The sequence below is a fragment of the Podarcis pityusensis genome, assembly GCF_964106645.2.
Source record: "Podarcis pityusensis genome assembly, chromosome: 7".
NCBI classification, from domain to species: Eukaryota; Metazoa; Chordata; class Lepidosauria; order Squamata; family Lacertidae; genus Podarcis; species Podarcis pityusensis.
Genome location: NC_138031.1, coordinates 41,790,146 through 41,811,066, shown reverse-complemented (window position 1 = coordinate 41,811,066; position 20,921 = coordinate 41,790,146). Strand labels below are relative to the sequence as shown.

The 20,921-nt window shown below is 40.1% G+C and overlaps 1 protein-coding gene and 1 long non-coding RNA gene across 27 annotated transcripts in view; one reads left to right on the top strand and one right to left on the bottom strand.

Moving 5' to 3' along the window:
- Positions 1-20,921, top strand: part of DTNA (dystrobrevin alpha) — a 190,010-nt gene that overhangs the window by 69,979 nt on the left and 99,110 nt on the right. For 2 of the 26 annotated variants that reach the window (XM_081013813.1, XM_081013816.1), the window contains exon 1: positions 4,871-5,057. The exons of the other annotated variants lie outside the window; for them this stretch is intronic. The gene's annotated coding sequence lies outside the window, so the exon portion shown is untranslated. Of the gene's footprint in view, positions 1-4,870; positions 5,058-20,921 lie in introns of those variants that run through there. 26 annotated transcript variants of the gene reach the window in all.
- Positions 1-20,921, bottom strand: part of LOC308481474 — a 92,558-nt gene that overhangs the window by 66,754 nt on the left and 4,883 nt on the right. Inside the window, exon 3 of the long non-coding RNA XR_013988701.1 lies at positions 6,683-6,852. This is a non-coding gene — a long non-coding RNA (uncharacterized lncRNA). The remainder of the gene's footprint in view (positions 1-6,682; positions 6,853-20,921) is intronic.

Sequence of the window (20,921 nt, the reverse complement as noted above, 5' to 3'; positions counted from 1 at the left end):
CATAACCAAAGGAGACTGCTACAATCTTATTGAAAACTCCCTTTTCGCTGTACAGTGGTGCCCCGCAAGACGAATGCCTCGCAAGACAGAAAACCCGCTAGACGAAAGGGTTTTCCGTTTTTGAGTTGCTTCGCAGGACGAATTTCCCTATGGGCTTGCTTCGCAAGACGAAAATGTCTTGCGAGTCTTGAGATTTTTTTTCGCTCCCCCCCCCCTTTTTCTAAGCCGCTAAGCCGCTAATAGCCTTTTAGTAGCTAAGCCACTGAGCCGATAAGCCTTTAATAGCCGCTAAACCGCTAATAGCGCTAATCCGCTAAGCCGCTTATAGGGTTGCTTCACAAAACGAAAAAACCGCTAGACGAAGACACTCGCGGAACGGATTAATTTCGTCTTGCGAGGCACCACTGTATTTGGGAGTATTAGTCCACAACTCACTATCATTGCCTAATATTACCCAAGTTGTGGCAGTTCAGTGGCCGAAATGAGAAAAGAAATTATATTCAGCTATTGAAAGGTTACAGAAGTGAGGCAAGTCGCCTCTAGGGAGAGGGCCTTTTCAGTGAAGCACCCCAATTATGAAACAACATCCCCAGAGAGGCTTGCTTGGTGCCTGCATTGTAATATTTTTGTACTAGGTGAGGACTTAGTTATTTTCCTAGGCTTTTAAATTGATACGCTTTTAGATATTGGCACAAATTACTTTCCCTGAACTCGATTGAGGGTGTCTTATTTTGATTTGATGCTGTTACGTTCTGTTTTATAGGTAGATTTTGGCTTATTTTTATACTAATGTTCATACGTTTTTGAACACTGCTTTTAATGTACGCTCTGTATTTGAATGTACTATTATACTGTTTTGTGAACTGCTCCCTGAAAGTGCAGTATGCAGATGCCATACACAAATGCACACACACATATGTAATAAGTTAGCATTTTGTGATGTTATAATCTCTGTGCAGCAGTCCCCTAAACATAATATGCTCTGTAGAGAGATACAAAGCAGTATTTTGAGATGCTGGTAATTAATTCAAGTCAATGGCCTTTTCTCTCAATCATCGCTGCAGTGATGAGGGGTTCACAAATCTTAACACTGGCTCATTTGGAAGAAAAAGCCATGCATTTGATATGTAATGAAAATGGTTTACCTATGTGACAGAGCTCATGCAGGTACCAGGGCTGGTAAATTATCCTTGCCTGAGATATAGCCAGCCAGAGATGAATAGTACTTGACTAGATAGATTTTCTGATCTGATGCTATAATGCAGCTTCATGTGTTTATTGGGCTCTGGCAATGATACTGCTAAGAACCTAGGGAGATCTTTGACCTTTGATTGAAAGTTTTCTATAATTGAGACATACACACTTTCTCCGATCATTGCGCTCTGCAGGAAAGGGGCTCCTACAGTTAGCATCTCATCAGGTGGTCCACCTCATACAATGTAGGAATTGGACCCTTAGTAAGGTGGCATCTACCCTTTCATTATGTATTAGACCATGGGCAGGCAAACTAAGGCCCGGGGGCCCAATCGCCTTCTAAATCCGGCCTGTGGACAGTTCGGGAATCAGTATGTTTTTACATGAGTAGAATGTGTCCTTTTATTTAGAATGCATCTCTGGGTTATTTGTGGGGCTTGCCTGGTGTTTTTACATAAGTAGAATGTGTGCTTTTATTTCAAATGCATCTCTGGGTTATTTGTGGGGCATAGGAATTCATTCATCCTCACCACAAAAAATATATGCCGCCCGCCCCCCCCCCCCAAGGTCTGAGAGACAGTGGACCGGCCCCCTGCTGAAAAACTTTGCTGACCCCTATATTAGACAAATGTTGTCTCTACTGTCTTTTCAGCACCTATCAAATATCTTCCTTTTTCAACAACCTTTTTTAGTGGATATTCTGTTCCCAGTCTGTATTGCATTTGAAATTGTTTTTATGCTTGTTAGAGCCAGGGTCAGAGTGGTAAAGCAAAACTCCTCTGAGCATGCATGCCCTGGAAGGACTTATTCCCATGAACAAGGTGAAGTAGTTTGTAGATGTGGTAGCACAAGGGTGTTAACAATGTTCATAAAGGAATAAACAGGTGACTAATGGTCCTTTGCACTTTTGTTCTCTCCAAAGCACAAAAGCATGTTCTGAGGAATAAATCGAGGGACAAAATGTGAACTTTCTCTTCATTCTGTTATAAATATAGAAGAGTTCTAGTATCATTCCAGGATCCTTTGTAGGATCCTTTGTAGGATCCTTCATTCTAGCTACGAGTTGTACTATTTGAGATGGCGTAAATGGCGAATCTGTCATTGAACACTGCTGCCGTTTTGAAAGCAAGTGACCTGTTTTTTTGCTGTCATTTAGTTAGAACTAGTTTTCATCAATCTTTCATACTAAACTTGCAGCAGCTGGGTGGCACTTTTCTCCCCCCCCCCCCAAGGGTTGAAGGTTATGCACCATCAGCAACATGGCTTGGTGTTTTTGCATTTGTATTTAGGGTGCATAAAGAAAGGAGGGAAGTTCTCCCTAGTGACACACCTGATTTATTGCTCAATTACTAGAGTGCACCTTATCAGCTCTGTGTGAGGATCTGTGAAAGCCATAGATTTCTTCCTGATGTCTATTAGCAGTGTATCTTCATAACTGCCTTTGCCCCTTTGTGTCTAGGAGCAAGCTGTTCGAAAGCTCTTTTAGTGAATGAGTGGGTTGGAGAAAGAGGAACAGGAGCTGGTTCTGATAAATGATGCTCTTCTTTATTTTTGATCACTTGCGTTTTGACAATAAAATCCAAGCAAAGCTATAATATTGGCTGCCATTCTCTAATCTCCTTTATTTATATACTGGTTTAGAGAAAAGCTGTTGGTAGTATTAGGAGATGGAATGAGAAGGAACGTGTATTCAACTTGCTTCTGGTTTTCTTCTGTCATGTTCTATACAGTGTAAAGTCTACAACCTATGTGCCTCCTATAGGTATGCACCATAAGATGGTGTTTATCTAAGTTATGCTGTCATTTGAAGCTGACAGAGTGATTCTCATTGCATTTACATCTTCACGCCAATATAAAATGATTTGGGAGCAACCCAAACCCAAGTTCCACCAGAATGAGTGGGTTTTGGAATAGGTGGATCTTTGGCTGAGCCTGGGCTCAGTGAGTGCTACAGAGGGTGGAGTGCCCCACATCCTGATTCAGTCAGAGAAATGCTAGTGTAATTTCTCTATCCTAGCTCAGTTGAAGCCAACTCAGCCAAGGCTGGGATAAATCCTGAAAAGGGGGTGTAGCAGGGGCAGGATGGGGCAATGGGAGATTCACCTCTATTCCAAACTCTGTTCTATCTGGTCACATGACCTAGCAACCCATCAGAATTTAGACTGGCACAAAGGACGCTGTAAATCAAACCTCATTTTAAAGGCTTATTTTCCCTCTGCCAGGCTCCAGCCAGCTCATTCAGCAGTTACATGACTCTTAAACGGAATTTGGAATAGGGGCATTGAGAGGGACGCAGGTGGCGCTGTGGGTTAAACCACAGAGCCTAGGACTTGCCGATCAGAAGGTCAGCGGTTCAAATCCCTGCGACGGGGTGAGCTCCCGTTGCTCAGTCCCAGCTCCTGCCAACCTAGCAGTTCAAAAGCACATCAAGTGCAAGTAGATAAATAGGTACTGCTCCGGCAGGAAGGTAAACGGCGTTTCCGTGTGCTGCTCTAGTTCGCCAGAAGCGGCTTAGTCATGCTGGCCACATGACCTGGAAGCTGTACGCCAGCTCCCTCGGCCAATAAAGCGAGATGAGTGACGCAACCCCAGAGTCGGTCATGACTGGACCTAATGGTCAGGGGTCCCTTTACCTTTACCTTTACACCAGAATAATTCATCCTGATATAAAATACACTGATGTCGCGTAGTTTGGATTGGTCTGCCCGAATGTAAAATCAAGTAGCTAAAAGTTACACACAGTGCAACTGAGTTATAGAAAGACTGCTTTGGATTAGCAAGATTGTAACCATGTATGTATTTGGGTTACAAGCCATCTAGAGTTTTAAAAGGTTGTAGCTTTAAAGTTCTAACACACCAGAAAAAAATTGTTTATTTATGCTACAACAGCGGCCTGGATACTGTTAGCCCAAAGGTGGAAAGAGGAAGCAGTCTCAACTAAAGAAGATTGGCAAACCAAGTTAATGGACTACACTGAAATGGCTAAATTAACTGGAAATCTCAGAAATGAAGATGACAAGAAATTTAAAAATAACCAGAGGACAAAACTGAGGTTGAAGTAAAAGGGAGGGATACTTTCTTCATGGAAACTTCCAGAAATTCTTTTCAGTAAAAAGCCTGACATTTCATTAGCCAGTGGCTTCAAGACAGTACAGTGGTGCCTCGCAAGACGAAATTAATCCGTTCCGCCAGTCTCTTCGTCTTGCGGTTTTTTCGTCTTGCGAAGCACGGCTATTAGCGGCTTAGCGGCTATTAACAGCTTAGCGGCTTTAAGGAAAAGGAAACAAACTCGCAAGAACTCGCAAGACGTTTCGTCTTGCGAAGCAAGCCCATAGGGAAATTCGTCTTGCGGAACGACTCAAAAAACGGAAAACTCTTTCGTCTAGCGAGTTTTTCGTCTTGCGAGGCATTCGTCTTGCAGGGCACCACTGTAGTAGAAGTAGAAAACAATGGCAGGGAACAGGGTGGGGGTGGGAAAATATCCTACCACCATCATATGAAACACATGTACAGTAAATTCAGTTCAACCCCGGATAAAACACAAAGCAGCCATTACACCAATCACCATGACTACTACTGATGCTCTGTGGTTGCTCGGCTTGAATGGAGAGGGCTGATGATGTCACAAAGGTCTAGCTAATCCTCTGAATCTGCAAGAATCTATCTTGTCCCCCTTGTGCATTTCCTGGAGCGTGGGGGGAGAGGATGGTCAATTGGGTCTCTTGTGAAGGCTTGCAGGTTCCCAAACACAGCCCATTACCCTCTTCCTCCCAACTCAGTTTCAAGACAATGCTTCTCCTTGTCTGAACCTGGAAAGAGGTTCATACAAATATGGCATATGCACCTTTGGTATCATTACAGTGGTAAGTACATATTTGATATAGGTATGTTTGATTTTTATGTGCGCCAGTCTAAATATCCAGAGCTCAATAACACTCTTCATATTTGTGATTAGGAAGGAATTTTTCCTAAGTTCGGTGAGTACTGATCCAATGGCTATTGCTTGTTCTTGATTTCCTCTTGAGTATGTGGTACTGGAATAATTTGCTGTAAAGGTTCTCCCTACTGCAATCTGTGACATGCTGTGGCTCAGTTGTGGGGGTTGATTTATACAGCCCAGTGGTTGTTTGGTGCTGTCCTTCACCACAGGTCTGGTTTACATTGCCAGTTGTGGCTACATTCATCAAAAAGACATATTATTAATTTTGCACTGGCCATAATCTTTAACAGGGGGAAACCTGCCACTGATACATCCAGTAATACCGATAAGAAGCACGCACACTCATAAAAGCAGAGCGAAGAGTTATGTATACAACATATTGAGCCTCAGCTATTACTCTGTTTTAGAGGTTGACAGACAGGTGTGGTGCTGAGAATTATTCCCCTTATCTAGTAGTTCGAAATCACATCAGTGCAAGTAGATAAATAGGTACCACTGCGGTGGGAAGGTATATGGTGTTTCCATGCACTCTGGCTTCCGCCATGGTGTTTCATTGTGCCCGAAGCAGTTTAATCTTGCTGGCCACATGACCCGGAAAGCTGTCTCCCTTTGCTTAAACCGAGATGAGCGCCGCACCCCATAGTCACCTTTGACTGGACTTAGACATCCAGGGGTCCTTTACCTTTTACCTTTTTTTAATGCAGCCACTGAGGATGTCTCTCTGGGATGGCATGTCAGCTCAGGAGGCTTTTCGCAGGGTGCCTTCCAACATGAGGTTTATTGTGTTAGTTTTTCTGGTGATAATGCTAGCACTTCTGGCCTGGTTTCTAATGTTCCTTTTACACTGTGTAACATGCTGTGTTTTGGAACTCTGTCTTTTTTACTGATATACTGCCATGTTGCACTGAATTTCATCCATGCCAGTAGGCGTGATGTGATACAACAGCTGGCCCAGTTGAGCATGTCACCACCCTTTATGAACATGCATGCTTCTGTTCCCCATGATTTACCCATGAAAACAGTGGGGAAAGAACTGTATGCCGGCATACCACCCCAGGTTTCATCACATGATCCACGGAACCAACAGGGAAAATATGGCACAAACTTCCCACTATTTAATGGGGCTCTAAAGAGACCCTTTCTGAAAGCCATTAAAGCATAAATGAATGCTAAACTTCTGCAAGATTCCACCTGATTTTCAGAACTCGTTTTTACATAGTTTGTCTTATTAAAGTACAGGGGACAAGCTATGGTAGCCCGACCTGTTCAGGCCTTGTAGATCCAAACCAGCATGCTGAATTTCATCAGTCTGTGGACTTTGCAAAATGCAGAAGTATTTTAAACCAATTATTATGGACCAAATATAGCTGATGTAGAAAAATGCCATGATTGAAGCTATATAATCAGATTTATAAGAAGGTGTAGTGCCTGCAAGATAATATTCCTGGCACTGCTGCAGACTTAAATGCATTTGAATGTGTTGCCTCTTTGCCACTAACTCTTATGTAAAATATTCCTTTATCTGATGCATATTTAGGGCATTCCTACCTTCCTGTGGAGCCTTCATCTTTAGAGGCAAGGTCCTTGATCTGTTTCATTAAGCATCTTTTCACCACAGTTGAATGATCTGTCATACTCCGGTTAGTCATGGTTGTTTGGCGCTGTGATGCTTTCTGATCTGCATAGTTTCAGAAACGGAACAGATTTCCTAATGACCACTGCAGAGGAAAGAAAAGCGAAATAAGTAGGGATGCCAGGATTCTGTCATATCTTACAGAAATGCTTCATTAGTGTCCCAAGCTCTTTTTGTGTCCCTTTCTAGTTATAATTAAGCTGTTTTAATTGTCTGTTTCACAACTGTATGGCTTTATTATTTTACCCTTAAGTTCCTTGGGGTGGAAAAGGCAAAAATGAAATGAAAAGAAACCCATTGATTGAAAGTGCTTTGAAGGGTATAAAGATTTCTAGGATCATGTTTGTGTGATACAAAATAATAATCATCATAATAATTATTAACATTATTGTTTACCAGCTGTAATAATCACACATTGTGAATATATCTGGTAATTGTGAGTTCATCCATCTTGCAGAAATATAGAGGCATTGCATGATGCATTTACTTGGAAGCTAAAATTGGATGAATATAATATTGAATTTGCCTTATAAATGAGTAGCTCAGTGCCAGAGACAGAAATATGGGTAATTAAACTTTGGAGTGCCTTTCAAGGGAACTGTTTAAAAAAACAAAACAAACTAATCAATTTTGTAGGCTTCTATTTTCAGATAGTTGTACTTTAACTATCACAGAAGTAAGACTTGTGTAATTATTAATACTTCTATATTCAGAGTTGCATTTTTGCCAGTGATTGAGAATTGGAATGGACCTCTTTGTATTAAATTGCATGCGAGTTTGAGTAAGTGTGCCCATTTTATACAGGGAAATGTGACTGTAAGGTGAAAATGTTTTGAAATGCTTTGAGGAAGCACTTCTTTACAGAAAATACCATCATTTTCAATGAAATAATGAAATGAAATGAAAATTCAATGAATATTTTTTTTTCATTTCAATGAAAAACTTCAACATGTGGTGGGAGCACTGTGTGTGTGTGTGTGTGTGTGTGTGTGTGTGTGTGCCATGTCCAACTCCTCGAAAAATTCCATCAACGGTGTCTCCGAAAAATTTTACACATGACTTGGGAAGATAGGCGAACTAATATCAGTGTACTGGAAGAAGCAATGATCACCAGTGTTGAAGCAATGATTCTTCAATATCCACTTCGTTGGACTGGTCATGTTGTGCGGATGCCTGATGATCGTCTTCCAAAGCAACTACTCTATTCCGAACTTAAAAATGGAAAGCGTAATGCTGGTGGTCAACAAAAGAGGTTTAAAGACTGTCTCAAGGCAAATCTTTAAAAATGTAGTATATACACTGACAACTGGGAAACACTGGACTGTGAGTGCTCCAGTTGGAGAACAGCCTTTACCAAAGCTGTCATGGGCTTTGAAGACACTCAAACTCAGGACGCAAGGGAGAAACGGGCTAGGAGGAAGGCACGCTTGACAAATCCACACCGTGATCAACTCCCGCCCAGAAACCAATGTCCCCACTGTGGAAGGACGTGTGGATCCCAAATTGGCCTCCACAGTCACAGACTCATTGTTAAAACCGTGTTTATGGAAGACAATCTTACTCCGCTACGAGTGATCACGAAAGAAGAAGAAGAAGAAGGTGTGTGTGAGAGAGGGGGGGGAGGGAGAGGGACAGAGAGAAATGGAAACCCCCAAAAGAGTTGTGGGGTATTTTACTTCCCTCTATACTGTGCACAAGCCAACCGAAGTTAAGCAAATATAAGCCCTACTGAATGGAAGGCATTGTTAAACATGTGATTAACCTTGCCATTGAAATGGGCAGGATATAAGCATACTTAGCTTTAGCAGGATTGCACCCCCTATAATTATCCATAGTCTCCATCGTTAGACTTCTCACAAATCTTTTGCAAGATTATTATATTCATCATGATGCCCCCATCACCATCTTATTCTCATTTCTCATGCTAATAGCAGAAGGGCACAGTAATGAGAGCACATTTTAATCATTGACCAGTAGTGGCTCATATATTTCATTATGTCTCTCCTTTTGGCATTGTACAAAAATAGATTTTACTTTTATTGAATGATTTAAAATGCATATTACCAAAAGATATTTATGAGGAGAGGATCCGCTGCATTTCAGTAATTCCAGTTTTATAAAGCAGGGGATTTTTGGACAGCTAATTAATGACTTATATTTTCTTAATATAAACTTTTTCTGCCTGTTTCGAGTTTATTACCTTAATGGAAAGGCTGCACAAAGGAATATATTCTACCCAGGAGTATAAAATATCTGGAAGGGCAGCTATGTGGGGGTATCTGTGCTCAAAAGAAAAAAAGAAAAAGAAAGAAAAGGAAAACACTGAGAAAGCAGCATTACAAGGAGAGTAATTAATCACATATCATTTTAAAATTAGTGCTATTGGGCTTTGCCTTAGAAATCCAGTTGCTTTTGCTAGTTCCATTTAAAAAAGAAGCGCAGAGCTCACTTTAAAACCAGAATCACTCATCATATATTGTGAATCATCACACATCAGGTCAAGCTACTGCCCAACAGGGGACCCTAGGTGGGAGGCTCAAGTGGTGCTTGGTACTTAAACTGGACATTCAGAGTCATCTTTGGCCACCTACACTCTGCATTACCAATTCTGTCTTGAGTGGTGTTAATAATAGAATGAGGCAGGCCCTTCAGATTTATGTTAAAATGCTTGTTGGTTACATTCCAATATTTTATTTCAGGATTAGAGGTCATTTCATGCTACAGTGTGTGTGTGTGTGTGTGTGTGTGTGTGTGTGTGTGTGTACTGAAGGCTTTTTTGATATAAAGCATAATAAAACTAATGGAAAATATTGAACGTCTTCAGAAATCAGATTAATCTAACTTGGCACCATAAGCACTGCAGTATGCCAATAAGGAATGGATAATTATTGTATACGGGAAGCATATCCAATGTAGTTGTTGTCACATTTGCATTTGGGACTATGAAATATGTTTCTAATGTATTTTAAGCTACACAGGAAAAGATTAATAGCAGGCTTTACATTTCTCTTATGTGACTTTTTATCTGGGAAATACGGTTGACAGATTTATATATGAATTACCCTAGGCACTAATAATAATAAGCTATATTTAAATACATAAATATGTCAATATTTATCAATAAGGTTTTTTATTGATGTATTGATTATATTTTCTGGCAAATAAAAAAAAAGGTGGAGATTTTGGCAAACACACACATTTATAGTCTTCATAAAACTATAAAATCTTTATTTAGGTCATGTCACCACTAAACCTTATCCCTTACGGGTTATTCATCTGCCTCAGAGCCCTCCATTTTCTGCAGAAACATACCCAACTCCTTGAACCATTCCTCATAAAGCTTAGTTTCCAGACTCTAGATCATCTTGGTCACCCTCCTCTGCACACATTCTGGCCTGTCAATGTTCTTCTTAAACTGTGACACTCAGAACTGGACACAGTACTCCAGGTGTGGTCTGAAAAAGGCAGAATAGAGCAATACCATTACTTTCTTTGACCTGGACCCTATACTTCTGTTAATGCAGCCTAGAAAAGCATCTTTTTATTTTCCCTTTGTTATGTAAGTAAGGGAATGATCACCATATTTTAATCACTTTGGGATTCCAGTTGCCCTGTGGCCTTACAAGGTATTCTTGCATAACCTCACCGCAGCAAAATTTCCATTCTATTAGAGATTGCTAACTGCAAAGCCAGTTCATCATTTTATGACCAGGAATGTACTGTGCAATGCTATTTTTGATACATTTTGCTTGTTGATTCTAGATCCAGAAAAGCTGCTAGCTTTTGTTGGATCAACATCTATTGGTGAAAGGATATGCATGCTCCAAAGTTGCTAAGAATTAATCATTAGGAATAAAACGCCCATTGAGTCACATTCTGACAGCCAGCAGACAAAACTCTGTTTTCTTAATCTTGCTGTATTTTGCATCACAAAACCATCAAATAACATTGCATAAGAAACAAATACCCTTTCTAAGATTGTTACTGTATATAGTTTAACTTCACTGTTTTTTTTTTTTTTTAATCATATTTATTAAAATTTCCAATAATAACAGAATAAAGAAGATAGAAAAGATAAAGAAAGAAAAGAAAGAAAAGAGACCAATTTTAAACCCTTATTTTCATAACCTTCTTTCTGGGACTCCCTCCTTCCCCTCCCGACTGTATTCCCCTTTCCCTACGTTGGTTCCACAAGTTCTCATTCCCAATTTAACCTAATATGTTATGCCTAATAGCCAATTTAAATTACAATCTTAACATCACTCCTCACCTTTAACAAAATAGAACAAAGATTTTTTTCCCCAAAATCTACCCCGTTTCCTTCCACGAATTCCCCCTTTTCTTTTTTTTTTCCAAACTTGTTAAATCAAAATACCAAAGTTATATATATAAAAAAAAAAAAAAAAATTTAAAAGATAGAAAATAGAAAAAGGTTCCAGAAGTTGATTACATAGCCTTTGGATTCTAGAATTCCCCCTCCCTTCCCCGGTTTAGATTCCCTATGTCCATCAGTCTGTATGTTGTCGGCCTGGAGGTCTCAAGTCCACAGCCAAATTTTCTCAATTCATCTTGCCGGTTTTCTTTAAATTTACTTGTTTTGATGATGTTTAATTTCAAAAGTCCAGTCTAATCGAGGCCTTTAATTTCCCTCGATCATTGTTACTCCTCCCATTGTTCTTGCCGTGGCGTAGTTGGTCCTTTACTCTTTTGTTTCTTACTTTCTCAGGTTTCTGTCTTGTTTAGCTGCAAAACCATTCTTATTCTGAAATCTAGTATCACTACAGAGGTTTGTTATTCAGGAGCTTACTTGAATAGAAAGATTCTATTGTGTTGTCACCTCTGTAGACAAAACAAATATTTCAGTTTTGCTACTTTCCCAGGAGCTAAGACCAGTAGTACACATCCCAGAGTAGTTTTCCATATACGCCGCTTGTAATGTCCCAAAGCCCCTCTAGAGGGATTGCAATAACTTTGTGTCCTCTCATCCAAAAGTCAAATTGTTGTTTCTTTTTCCACCCGACATTTTGTATCCATATTTATATCCAATTGTATCAAAATTAACCAGCAAAATACTTGTAGCAAAGTCCTCTTTATATTCTCAAGATTTGACAGCTACTTTGACAGCTGTCAAACTCTCCATCTCTCTCCACCAGGTTCTCTGAATCGCCCCGGTTCCCGGGGGGGGGGGTTGCCTTTTCCCTCTCACCCTCGACTCTCCTCCAGCACAATTCTTGTAATGATTCCATCGTGGAATTTGGTATTTTTAATCAGCAATAAACTTCTGAATTGATCTTGGTTTCCCAGTCCTTGTTTTAGCATGTTTACAATCAGGGAGGGGACTGACTTCCTTTTTAGATCCCCCCCGCTCGTGCCGAATCCGAAAAAAAAAAATCCTCTTTTTTTTTTCCTCCTTTTGTACCCGGTTACCCAATTACTCACGGGTTTTTGTTAAATGTCCGAATTTCAAATGGAAGAAGCCAGCGCTCTCCGACGAATGGCATGCGGCTGCACTCGGCAGGGGAAGCGATAGACTCAAAGTACCACGCCACTCCCAGGCACCCGATCCGTAGCCTTTAAAAAGGCTCCTTCACGAGTCGGGAGGGCGCTGACGGTACCAGCCGAGTCCCCATGTCCACGGGCCCCGTGCCCGTGGTTTTTAAGGGTCCCCGCGTCGCCGGCGCGGTAGGACCCAGCCCCTGCCGAGCCGACTCCCTCCGGAGCTCGGAGGGAGTCCGCCATTCGGCGATGGCGCCAACCCGGAAGTAGTTTAACTTCACTGTTTTAAGGATACGTTAATGACATGCTTTCTTTTTAAAAAAACAAACAAACAAGGAATGCTTCTACCTTAAGATGGAATTATTTTCATCTTGAATACGGCTGAATTGAATTAGGCTGAATTATTTAGATCAACATACTTACTATTTTGGTTTACTAAAATACAGTCTTGATAAGGGAAAGGCCTGCCAAACTACCCATGAAAGACACCTAAGTCAGTTTTTACTCCTTGCATACCAGAACAGGCATAAATTATTCAAGCAGTAGCTCTATTCATCTTTTCCTTATCAGACCATCTGTAGAGAGTTAGCAGGTGCTACGTTTGGAGCTTTGCTTCTACCTTGAATAGCCACCCTGCACCCTAATTTGCAGAATATGGAAGTTTTGTGTTGTACTGAGTATTTGCAAAACACAAGTCTCATTCTGCACCCCCATGCTTTGTTTTGCAAAACAACAAGGAATACTGCTATGCAAAACATCTGTACACTTTTTTTTTTTGCTGTTGACACAGGTGACCTTCTTTTCATATTCTCCTAGGCTTTAAAAATATTTTTATATTTGCATTTTCTGTTTTCTTGACCTCATTAAATGTAGACATGAAAGGCAATAAAATTAATCACGTGACTTCCTTGGGAAATGTACTTTGCTTGCAACTTGTGTGTATAAGTCCACTGACAGTCTTAATCAAAGGATTTGTGAGTAAGAGAGCCAGAATTCATGTAGGCTGCAGTCTTATAGCCACTTACTTGGGAGTAAGCCATACTGAACTCTGTACGCTAGACATGGATTGCAGTACAACGTTTTCTTGGTCTGAGGAAACTTCGTTATTTTGGGAGGTTCTTTATTCTATTAGTTGTATACATTTTGCAATTATGTATTGTTGTTAAAGGTAGATATGGACATGCTAAGTAAATATTTGAGTTGTTTGGATCAGAAAGTGATTATTTTGTCCAAGAAATTATAACTGCGCTTTTAAAATTGATGAGCCATCTGTTGCAGAATATGAGCACTGATTGCAAAGTGTTTTGCAGGTATCCCTTGCCACACATGCTAATTCAGCAAGTCCAGTGGCTCACGCAAGGGGAGGTCTCCAGTTTCCACTTATTTTCTCCCCCAGACTCATCATTTTTGTGTCTTCAGTATAGGAACCAAATCTGAAAGATGAGCAGTCTGAAAATGGAATAATATTTCAGAAATTCAGCCCTGACAATAATCACTGTCAATTAATTCTATTTTTTAACATTGAATTTGTGCCCCCTATCTATTTTCTTAGCATGGGGGGCTCATGCCTAATTATATGTTACGTTATGGATTCTCCATAAAACAGGAGGCTGCCAATGTGGCCTCCCCCCCCCCCCCGGGTGCACAAGACCCTGTAGAGGCTTCCCCTGGTGCCCACAGTGTCCCCTTGCCTCACTGAAATTAGACTTTGAAAGAAGCATCCTCTTGTAGTTACTATAATAGGTCGTGTTGTCTGCTTGTTTGCAGTACAGTGGTACCTCGGGTTACATACGCTTCAGGTTACAGACTCCACTAACCCAGAAATAGTACCTCAGGTTAAGAATTTTGCTTCAGGATAAGAACAGAAATCGTGCAGCAGCGGCGCAATGGCCCGTTAGCTAAAGTGGTGCTTCAGGTTAAGAACAGTTTCAGGTTAAGAACAGACCTCCAGAACTAATTAAGTACTTAACCCGAGGTACCACTGTATGTGTGTGGTTCTCATCTGTTTGCAAATGTGCCCACAGGCCCAAAAATGTTGGCAACCCCTGAGGGGGGTAGAACAACCATTGCCCTCCATATGTTTTGGACTACCACTTCCCAGCAGCTGGGGCAAATGGAGGACAGTGAAGGGGCTAAGGTTGCTATGGAAGAATCTTGTATTACTTTACCAAAGGCAGATCATAATTGGGTTATTTCTGGTCACCCATATTCCAATCCTTTGCAAATAATGTGACATGAGCTCTGTAATTGTTTTTCACTCTTGGTTTTTCTGTTGGCTATGCAACATAAAAACCATTTTATTTGACTATACAAAAAATATATCTCAAAATGTGTTTGTTGCTTTTAAAGAATCTTGTAACTTCTGGTAGTTACAATATAGAGTAGCCATCTTGGCTACTATGGTTATTTATATTTGATCTACCACTGTACTGTTTGACGTGATCATCATCTAGAGGGCTGTTTTGTAGCTTATTCTGGGACAAGAGTGAACATACAGAGAATTCTGTCTTAGGGTATAGTTTGTTTCCCTTTATAATCTTTGGATTCCTTGTAGCTAAGTGATTTTAAGCAATGAGTGGCAATTTTATATGATAAGATGTCATTTAACTGCATTGACTAAAAGCACTTGAATGCCCATTTTACTTTTTTTACATTCTGCTGCCTACATTAATCCAGATCAGTAGGTACTGGAAGTAAATGGAGATCAGATAGGCTATGCAACCATAAGGAAAGCACCCTGACTCTAACTAGGTGGGCGGAAGGGGAGAAAACAAGTTTTTGTCAGTCTTTTGTATTGCAGCAGCTGGATTCACTGTTGCTATAGCAACACACCACATGATAAGGTGTATTAGATTGCTCTGCTCTGAGCACAAGAGAGAGAATGATCACTAAAGTTAAAGGTTACTTTGGAGTTCCTTGCTTATAAATGTTTATGTGCAAATGGTCCAGCTCCAAAGAGCAGAATTAGTGATGTGTTGCTGTTTTAAACAATAGGCTCAGGTAAGCTAAACACTGATCATTTTTGTCTCATAATTTTACTTCTTCCTAGTGAAAATACAGGACTTTATTTTGGTTCTTGTGTTTTGCAGATGTATTTATTTGTTGATTTCGTAAAGTTTGTAAGCTTCAGAAAATGAAGACAGATGTTCCAGTTTTAAGTGAATCTTAAAATCTGAATCACATAAAGCAACAGGTTTCTTTTATTATAGCTTCTGCTAGGTTTTCTGGGTACTTCACACTCTTTGAAATTCTAACTTATTGAATAGTGGTTCAAAACAGCTGCCATGTTACTGGTCCAAATGAATGCTTCACTTTTAACCTTTGCAAGAGTTTATCAATATGAATTCAATATTGGTTTTGCAAATAAGTTTTTTTTAAAAAAAATGTTGTTGTTTTATACATTCATTATAATTGACATACAGACAGACACTTGTTTAATTATTAGATTAAAAATATTGTTTAGTGATGATGGTATACTTGCAGAAAATTGTTTCTCAGAGCAGTTGGTTTAGTACAACATGGCTGGAAAGGGTTAGGCAGATAGTCCTACTATGAGTTTTCAACAGATTATTTTTCCAGTTCTTGGACAGTCATAATCAAAACATGATTAAGAGATACTTACATTCAGAAAAGACCAGTCCCTGGAGAGCAAGTCCCAGGATTTCCCCTTGGCTTGCGAAATTTAAGTACCAGCATGCATTAAAGTACTTTCTGACATCACTAGCAATTACTCAATACAGGTACAGCACAACCACTAGTCATGTTTGCTCAGGAGTTTCTAATTGTATTCAGAAGGGGTTAATTCCAAGTCTGCATATGTTTTGTAGCCTTGCCCTTCTTGAATTAAATTTAATGTGTTCTGCAGTTCTCAAGGGAAGATGTGAACAGGTACTTTATGATGTATCTGTAAGATTTGTATATGTAGTTCTGAAACAGCTGACTATTTGAGACATTTTTTGTTTTATTGCCTATTAGGGCAGATGTTTCTTGGGGAAAGTTTCTTCCATTATTGGGGCAAGAATATTATTTTTGGTCTATCTCAAAATGTACATGTTTTGCTTGTTAATAATAATGGGGGCCCTGTGGGTAATGACTACTTTTGCCTTGGGTCTAAAAAAGCATGCAAAATCTGTTAAGATTAATGTGCTAAATGTCATCCGGATTATCCCTGAGCATATATATTTGCCAGGATTTTAGTATTAGGAATAGATTCTCTGATATATATTAGCTGCTCCTTATTGTATGTTTTTGTCTGACTTAAAACAAATAAACCTGAACTGCACTGAGCATCCGTTCTAATTGTGCTGCTGCGGTACAAATATATAAAGAAAAGCACAGTGAATTATAAAGTAAAATGTTTTCAGCATTAAACCATTCATCTCAGTTTAGGCAGGTACAAAATGCTAATGACATTGGATTAAATAGTTTAATCAGATCTATTGTTCAAGTGCAATGAAGAGACTTTTTGCAGACTTTGGGCTTATCCATACTTACTTTTGCCTCACCCTTTCGAGGCAGAGGCTTTAACGCTGCATGTCCAAGTGTTTGTGGGGGTGGGTTGTCCCCAATTTTCCCTGCAAAAACCTGCTCTTTAAAGCCAATTCATAGCAAACACCAATTCCAATTGTCCATGGATGGATGTTTGCTCCAACTGAGCTTTAAAGAGTGGGTTTTCATGGGGAAAGCTTGGGGCAACAACAACAAAAGCTCAGAAATAAAATGTTAAAAGCGGGGATTTCTGCCTGGAAAGAGCAGGGCAAAAGGTAAGTGTGGATAAACCCTTACTTTCCTTGAAAGAGTCAGGGAAATAACTTTCATGTTAAAATATTGCAGGGTAAACCCAATCCAAGGAAATGGACTTCACTAACAGTTATTGTTGAACAGCGGCTTTTGCTTCCATTGGATAGCTGTATATGTGTATTCACATAGATAAACCTCCATATTGCCAAAACTAGAGTGGAAGCAGCTACAGAAGAGAATTGTCATGCTCTTAAGTTCTCCCCATATCAAGATGGGAAGTTGAATGGCTTTTCGGTGATCATGGTGTCTCGCATCAATCACAGATAATTAAGCCAAATCTTCCATCAATTCCAATATAATTAAGCTTCATTATCCACCTATTGCATTAGTGCTTTCCATTTTTCTTCCTCTGAACACCCTAACATTCTGTGTCTCAACAACTCTCAGCCATAGACTAAATTCATAAACTCGTCTATTCTACTAAAGCAGACCACCTCAACTTTGAGTCCTCAGATATTGTTCTGCTGCTAGTTCTACCATCCGGACAGTTGGCCTTGCAGGTGGGGTATAATGAGAGTCATACTCGGACAACATCTGGAGATCCAAGGTTGGGAAATGCTGCTTTTTCCACCCTCTCCAGGGGCAGAAGTGAGAGCTGCTTATATAAAATAATGCTGTGATGTTCCCCAATTAAAATAAGTGAAGACAGGAGTTTTTGTCTTTGATATTCATTCAGGATCTAGAATCTGCATCTCTAGAAAACAGGAAGCTTAACTTTTCTTATATCTGTAGGTTTAACTGCCATCAAAATTCCTCAAGTTGATAGGAGTTCCTTTTCCCAGTCTCTTTTGAACAAAAATGACTTGGTCTTTGTACCGGGATTTCATTTAGATCAAATATAACCCCTGTTCTAAAAACCTGCATTGGTTGCCAAACCTAATTCAAGGCACTCACATTAGAGTTTATTGCCCTAAATGACTTATGTCCCCAATATATGAAAAGCTGCCTCCTTGCTTGCAGCCCCTCTCAGATACTAAATTTGGCAGAAAGGGCCCTCTTGAAGCTTGGGTGGTAGAAGTCTGAGAGCATAGCTGTCAACCTTCCCTTTTTTTGCGGGAAATTTCCTTATTCCAGCGCTGCTTCCTGCTGCTATCCCGGATTGTTAGATATCCCGTAGACTGTCCCCGGGACAGCTGAGGCTGCTGATCCCTTATTTTCGAAGTTGCTGATCTCTTCTTTTCAAATCTGAAAGTTGACAGCTGTGTCTGAGAGGGAGCATTATCTGAGGCAACCCTTAAGTTGTGGAAGTCCCTCCCCACAGAGGTGCAACTGACAACTTCATTATCGTACCTCTATACCCTCACCTTTGAAATGTGACATGTACACTTTCAGGACCCACCCTTTTTGTGATTGTATTTTTTAACTGTAGGTTTTAAAACTGTTTTAAACTTTATTTTAAATTGTTACAACCCACCCTGGGACCTTAGGGTGAAGGGTGGGTAATTAATTAAAATAACATGGACAATGATGAAGAAGATGATGATAAATCTTGAAAGCTCACAAGTTCTTGTCATGACGTTTTGGTATTTTAATATTCTAACCTGGAAACTTCCACGCTTCTGTGTATGTAGAGATTCTTTCAATATGTAGAATCTACCATCATGTTAGTGGGTCACCAGTTTCATTTATATTCTGATGGTACTCAACCACCAACTCTCCTATGTTAAATCAGTAAGCTTCTTTTTTTGGCCAAAATAGCCTTTCAAAGCTTTCTTACAGCAATAAAACATAAATTAATTTAGAGACAACAGAGGAGATAACCAGCAATAAAAATAAAAAGCAGGAAGCATCCAACAGTAGCAGTAAAAACATTCCGGGGGGGGGGGGTTGTTTAATATTGTTCCCACTATATCTTCATTGTGCAGTTTTTTATACATTATATCTGGGACAACTATTAAAGTTATTGGACACAGGGTGAAATAAGGCATTTCAAACCCTGTGATTCCTTTGTAATGTAGAAGGGAGGGCATGTGGATTGGGAGTGCTTCAGTCTTTACAGACCACCAATATATCTCCTGCAAGGGTCCTCCTCACCCCTGTATTCAGAATGAGCTGGATCCATTGTACAACTCTTTTCTGTCTCCTCTATTGCTCCCCCCTCCCCATACCCACTGAACAGCTTATTGTCCGAACACTATGGACTGTCTTACTGGGCTGCAGAGGGATGGTGGAAAAACACGCCAAGGAATCTTGCACTGCTCTCTCAAGGTTACTAATTTTGAGTGCTATTCCCCTCCCACTTCAGCCCAATAAGACACTGCCTCTGGAAAAGCTTTGTGGGGTACAGGGGGCTGCAGAATGAGGAAAGGAAAGGAAAAATCAGTTGTGTTGAGCTGTCTTCCACTTGTACAGCCTTGGATAAAACCTATTATCTTTGCAAATGTCGACTTCAAAGCATGTGTTTGCTGAGATGACTCCTGCTTTCTCCCTTACCCGCTTTGCCAAAAACTTCTCTACGTCATCAAAGTTTTCCCCTAGAAATGTCTACTGTGAGAGATCAAAGCAACTAAAAAAAGAGCATCAATTATTCATATGCTGTTTTTATATTGACTGAGCCATGCTCATAGAAAACTATTTCTGGAGTAATTGTAAAAAATACAATAAAAAATACAGCATGCTGTCAATTTATGGAGACAAAATTATATATTTTGCCCCCGAGTATGTTCAAAGTGTGATGGTGTGTGACGCCATAGTTGCTAGTTACCTAGGAAATGGGTTAATGTCTAATATTTTGAAAGTGGGATTGAGAGGGGGGGGGAATAACTTTGGTGTATTACTTTACTCTGGGATATCTTCCTTCCTTAGCATTTCAAAGGGAAGATCAATTTAGAAAATGAAACTGATGATTAAGATATTCTGTTCCCAAATTAGAAGGATTCCTATCACTATGACAGATGCTCAGAACTTGTCCCTGCTTTGTTTTCAAGATGCATTTGCATTATGTTAAAGGGAGAGAAACAGTAACATTTACAATGCAATCCTAACCATATCTAGTTCAAAGTAAATCTTGCTGAATTTAGTGGAGTTCGTTCCCAGGAGGGTCATGGGGTTAGGATTGCAGCCTTAGTGGTGGAGGACAAAATTGCATGTGGCTGATTCAAATAGAGAAGGTAGTGGACACTTAGACATTGAATATATAGCAGACACATTGCCACATTAATTTGTGTTATACTCAGTAGCATCTGAAATGGATGCACACTAACTTTCTACCATGTGTACATAATCCGGAGTACCTGAGCCAATTAAAAAGCATAGGCTCTTCAAAAATTACAGGGTACATTCCAGACAAAAGCCAGATTTGCAATGAGTGAAGACTTATGTGCCAGTGCTCAGGGCTGCTTATAAAACCATCCATACAGTAGGCTTTGTTCCATTGATTTCTACTGCCTCCAGGTAATGGGTAAGACGTAAAGCCTTTTCAGGTGTTTTCTTCCCCTCCCCAATGCAATTTACCATTGCATGAGGGAAGGGCAACACTGCGCTCCCCGCAATCCATTGCAACGCCATCACCATCTCCACATGTGATGAGCGAAACTCAGAACCTTGGGGTATCAGGATTCTAAATCAGGCAGGGAGTGTATACAAGTAGAAAAGGCTGATTATTACGACATTCAGCCCCCAACACAGAGAAGGTTTAGGGAGTGGTGATTGGAACATGCCATAGTTGTAACACTCCATCCTCCACTCTTCCACTGTAATCCCCCACCCCTTTTTCTTAATTTGCAATGACCATAGTTTTGTAAATGGGTTGTATTGGAGCAAACCAGGATTGCCTCAAGACTATGGCTTGCTAAACAGCTTCATCTAAGGCTTCAGTCATGATTAGGAGGCAATTCCTGATTGTCCCAGCTCCAGCTG